The sequence below is a fragment of the Oncorhynchus keta genome, unplaced genomic scaffold (assembly GCF_023373465.1).
Source record: "Oncorhynchus keta strain PuntledgeMale-10-30-2019 unplaced genomic scaffold, Oket_V2 Un_contig_4011_pilon_pilon, whole genome shotgun sequence".
NCBI classification, from domain to species: domain Eukaryota; kingdom Metazoa; phylum Chordata; class Actinopteri; order Salmoniformes; family Salmonidae; genus Oncorhynchus; species Oncorhynchus keta.
The window spans coordinates 84,575-90,574 of NW_026287556.1; positions in this window are offsets into that span (position 1 = coordinate 84,575).

The following is a 6,000-nucleotide window of genomic DNA, read 5'->3' on the forward strand; positions in this document are numbered from 1 at the left end:
ACAGACAGACAGACAGACAGACAGACAGACAGACAGACAGGCAGACAGACAGACAGACAGACAGACAGACAGACAGACAGACAGACAGAGAGAGAGAGAGGGAGACAGACATGGAGAGAGGGAGACAGACAGACAGCGAGAGAGAGACAGACAGACAGAGAGAGACAGACAGAGGGAGACAGACAGAAAGACAGACAGACAGACAGACAGACAGACAGACAGACATTGAGAGACGGAGACAGAAATAGACAGACAGAGAGGTGGAGACAGACAGACAGACAGACAGACAGACAGACAGACAGACAGACAGACAGACAGACAGGGTTAGTTCTACTACATAGACAGTTAATTGAGCAGTATGATCGCTCCGTTGAGCCTGTTGCGTGGGCCTGTTTATAGTGGAAAGTGCAGCGAACCTCAGCCCTGCTCTGGGCTATATTGGGACTATGGGCATGTCTCAAATCACACCATATTCCCTATGTAGTACACTACTATGGGCCCTTGTCAAAAGTAGTGAACTATATAGGGGACAGGGTGCCATTTTGGAATACATTCCATGTTGACACTACATTGACGTTATACTGGGATCCATTGGTTGAGGCAATGTTGAGGCTATGTTGAGGTTATATTGGGATCTGTTGGTTGAGGTTATATTGGGATCTGTTGGTAAATGAGAACTGCGACCTGGCCAAGATAAAGCAAAGCAGTTCGACAGATACAACGACACAGAGTTACACATGGAGTAAAACAAACATACAGTCAATAATACAGTATAAACAATTTGTATATACAATGTGAGCAAATTAGGTGAGAAGGGAGGTAAAGGCAAAAAAAGGCCATGGTGGCAAAGTAAATACAATATAGCAAGTAAAACACTGGAATGGTAGTTTTGCAATGGAAGAATGTGCAAAGTAGAAATAAAAATAATGGGGTGCAAAGGAGCAAAATAAATTAATTAATTAAATACAGTTGGGAAAGAGGTAGTTGTTTGGGCTAAATTATAGGTGGGCTATGTACAGGTGCAGTAACCTGCAAGATGCTCTGACAGTTGGTGCTTGAAGCTAGTGAGGGAGATAAGTGTTTCCAGTTTCAGAGATTTTTGTAGTTCGTTCCAGTCATTGGCAGCAGAGAACTGGAAGGAGAGGCGACCAAAGAAAGAATTGGTTTTGGGGGTGACTAGAGAGATATACCTGCTGGAGCGTGTGCTACAGGTGGGAGATGCTATGGTGACCAGTGAGCTGAGATAAGGGGGGACTTTACTTAGCAGGGTCTTGTAGATGACATGGAGCCAGTGGGTTTGGCGACGAGTATGAAGCGAGGGCCAGCCAATGAGAGCGTACAGGTCGCAATGGTGGGTAGTATATGGGGCTTTGGTGACAAAACGGATTGCACTGTGATAGACTGCATCCAATTTGTTGAGTAGGGTATTGGAGGCTATTTTGTAAATGACATCGCCAAAGTCGAGGATTGGTAGGATGGTCAGTTTTACAAGGGTATGTTTGGCAGCATGAGTGAAGGATGCTTTGTTGCGAAATAGGAAGCCAATTCTAGATTTAACTTTGGATTGGAGATGTTTGATATGGGTCTGGAAGGAGAGTTTACAGTCTAACCAGACACCTAAGTATTTGTAGTTGTCCACGTATTCTAAGTCAGAGCCGTCCAGAGTAGTGATGTTGGACAGGCGGGTAGGTGCAGGTAGCGATCGGTTGAAGAGCATGCATTTAGTTTTACTTGTATTTAAGAGCAATTGGAGGCCACGGAAGGAGAGTTGTATGGCATTGAAGCTTGCCTGGAGGGTTGTTAACACAGTGTCCAAAGAAGGGCCGGAAGTATACAGAATGGTGTCGTCTGCGTAGAGGTGGATCAGGGACTCACCAGCAGCAAGAGCGACCTCATTGATGTATACAGAGAAGAGAGTCGGTCCAAGAATTGAACCCTGTGGCACCCCCATAGAGACTGCCAGAGGTCCGGACAGCAGACCCTCCGATTTGACACACTGAACTCTATCAGAGAAGTAGTTGGTGAACCAGGCGAGGCAATCATTTGAGAAACCAAGGCTGTCGAGTCTGCCGATGAGGATGTGGTGGTTGACAGAGTCGAAAGCCTTGGCCAGATCAATGAATACGGCTGCACAGTAATGTTTCTTATCGATGGCGGTTAAGATATCGTTTAGGACCTTGAGCGTGGCTGAGGTGCACCCATGACCAGCTCTGAAACCAGATTGCATAGCAGAGAAGGTATGGTGAGATTCAAAATGGTCGGTAATCTGTTTGTTGACTTGGCTTTCGAAGACCTTAGAAAGGCATGGTAGGATAGATATAGGTCTGTAGCAGTTTGGGTCAAGAGTGTCTCCCCCTTTGAAGAGGGGGATGACCGCAGCTGCTTTCCAATCTTTGGGAATCTCAGACGACACGAAAGAGAGGTTGAACAGGCTAGTAATAGGGGTGGCAACAATTTTGGCAGATCATTTTAGAAAGAAAGGGTCCAGATTGTCTAGCCCGGCTGATTTGTAGGGGTCCAGATTTTTCAGCTCTTTCAGAACATCAGCTGAATGGATTTGGGAGAAGGAGAAATGGGGAAGGCTTGGGCGAGTTGCTGTTGGGGGTGCAGTGCTGTTGACCTGGGTAGGAGTAGCCAGGTGGAAAGCATGGCCAGCCGTAGAAAAATGCTTATTGAAATTCTCAATTATGGTGGATTTATCAGTGGTGACAGTGTTTCCTATCTTCAGTGCAGTGGGCAGCTGGGAGGAGGTGTTCTTATTCTCCATGGACTTTACAGTGTCCCAGAACTTTTTTGAGTTAGTGTTGCAGGAAGCAAATTTCTGCTTGAAAAAGCTAGCCTTGGCTTTTCTAACTGCCTGTGTATAACGGTTTCTAGCTTCCCTGAACAGCTGCATATCACAGGGGCTGTTCGATGCTAATGCAGAGCGCCATAGGATGTTTTTGCGTTGGTTAAGGGCAGTCAGGTCTGGGGAGAACCAAGGGCTATATCTGTTCCTGGTTCTAAATTTCTTGAATGGGGCATGTTTATTTAAGATGGTTAGGAAGGCATTTAAAAAAAATATCCAGGCATCCTCTACAGACGGGATGAGATCAATATCCTTCCAGGATACCCCGGCCAGGTCGATTAGAAAGGCCTGCTCGCTGAAGTGTTTCAGGGAGCGTTTTACAGTGATGAGTGGAGGTCGTTTGACCGCTGACCCATTACGGATGCAGGCAATGAGGCAGTGATCGCTGAGATCTTGGTTGAAGACAGCAGAGGTGTATTTAGAGGGGAAGTTGGTTAGGATGATATCTATGAGGGTGCCCGTGTTTAAGGCTTTGGGAGGGTACCTGGTAGGTTTATTGATCATTTGAGTGAGATTGTTATGTTGAGACTACATTGGGATCTATTGGTTGAGGCTATGTTGAGACTACATTGGGGTTATATTGGGATCCATTGGTTGAGGCTATGTTGATATTATACTGGGATCTATTGGTTGAGGCTATGTTGAGACTACATTGAGGTTATATTGGGATCCATTGGTTGAGGCTATGTTGAGACTACATTGAGGTTATATTGGGATCCATTGGTTGAGGCTATGTTGAGACTACATTGAGGTTATATTGGGATCCATTGGTTGAGGCTATGTGCCATCCAGACAGTGGACAGTTTGGACCGTGACCTTTAACCACAGGACTACCATGACCACAGCCTGAATGTGTTTGTCTGAGATGGGCAGTGGGAACTCTGTGTGTGTGTGTGTGTGTGTGTGTGTGTGTGTGTGTGTGTGTGTGTGTGTGTGTGTGTGTGTGTGTGTGTGTGTGTGTGTGTGTGTGTGTGTGTGTGTGTGTGTGTGTGTGTGTGTGTCGCTCGAGGAATAGGCGGGTACCACTGACCACTCCCTCCACACACACACACACACACACACACACACACACACACACACACACACACACACACACACACACACACACACACACACACACACACACACACACACACACACACACACACACACACACACACACACACACTGCTCTGGGCTATATGGGGACTATGGGCATGTCTCAAATCACACCATATTCCCTATGTAGTACACTACTATGGGTCCTGGTCAAAAGTAGTGAACTATATAGGGGATTTTTTTATTTTATTTTTTATTTCACCTTTATTTAACCAGGTAGGCTAGTTGAGAACAAGTTCTAATTTGCAACTGCGACCTGGCCAAGATAAAGCATAGCAGTGTGAACAGACAACACAGAGTTACACATGGAGTAAACAATTAACAAGTCAATAACACAGTAGAAAAAATGGGCAGTCTATATACAATGTGTGCAAAGGGCATGAGGAGGTAGGCGAATAATACAATTTTGCAGATTAACACTGGAGTGATAAATGATCAGATGGTCATGTACAGGTAGAGATATTGGTGTGCAAAAGAGCAGAAAAGTAAATAAATAAAAAACAGTATAAAAACAGTATGGGAATGTGGTAGGTGAAAATGGGTGGGCTATTTACCAATAGACTATGTACAGCTGCAGCGATCGGTTAGCTGCTCGGATAGCTGATGTTTGAAGTTGGTGAGGGAGATAAGTCTCCAACTTCAGCGATTTTTGCAGTTCGTTCCAGTCACAGGCAGCAGAGTACTGGAACGAAAGGCGGCCAAATGAGGTGTTGGCTTTAGGGATGATCAGTGAGATACACCTGCTGGAGCGCGTGCTACGGATGGGTGTTGCCATCGTGACCAGTGAACTGAGATAAGGCGGAGCTTTACCTAGCATGGACTTGTAGATGACCTGGAGCCAGTGGGTCTGGCGACGAATATGTAGTGAGGGCCAGCCGACTAGAGCATACAAGTCGCAGTGGTGGGTGGTATAAGGTGCTTTAGTGACAAAACGGATGGCACTGTGATAGACTGCATCCAGTTTGCTGAGTAGAGTGTTGGAAGCCATTTTGTAGATGACATCGCCGAAGTCGAGGATCGGTAGGATAGTCAGTTTTACTAGGGTAGGCTTGGCGCCGTGAGTGAAGGAGGCTTTGTTGCGGAATAGAAAGCCGACTCTTGATTTGATTTTCGATTGGAGATGTTTGATGTGAGTCTGGAAGGAGAGTTTGCAGTCTAGCCAGACACCTAGGTACTTATAGATGTCCACATATTCAAGGTCGGAACCATCCAGGGTGGTGATGCTAGTCGGGCATGCGGGTGCAGGCAGCGATCGGTTGAAAAGCATGCATTTGGTTTTACTTGCGTTTAAGAGCAGTTGGAGGCCACGGAAGGAGTGCTGTATGGCATTGAAGCTCGTTTGGAGGTTAGATAGCACAGTGTCCAATGACGGGCCGAAAGTATAGAGGTGGATCAGGGAATCGCCCGCAGCAAGAGCAACATCATTGATATATACAGAGAAAAGAGTCGGGATAGGGTGCCATTTGGGAATACATTCTATAGTCCCTGTGCCCAAGGAAGCGAAGGTAACCTGCCTAAATGATTACCGCCCCGTGGCATCAGATCTGAAGTGCTTTGAAAGGCTGGTCATGGCTCACATCAACAGCATCATCCCAGACACCCTAGACCCACTTCATTCGCATACCGCCCCAACAGATCCACAGATGACGTTACCTCAATCTCACTCCACACTGCCCTTTCCCACCTGGACAAAAGGAAGACCTATGTGAGAATGCTGTTCATTGACTACAACGCAGCGTTCAACACGATAGTGCCCTCAAAGCTCATCAATAAGCTAAGGACTCTGGGACTAAACACCTCCCTCTGCAACTGGATCCTGGGACTAAACACCTCCCTCTGCAACTGGATCCTGGGACTAAACACCTCCCTCTGCAACTGGATCCTGGGACTAAACACCTCCCTCTGCAACTGGATCCTGGACTTCATGACAGGCCACCCCCAGGTGGTAAGAGTAGGCAACAACACGTCTGCCACGCTGATCCTTAACACTGGGGCCCCTCAGGGGTGTGTTCTCCGTCCCCTCCTGTATTCCCTGTTCACCCACGACTGCGTGG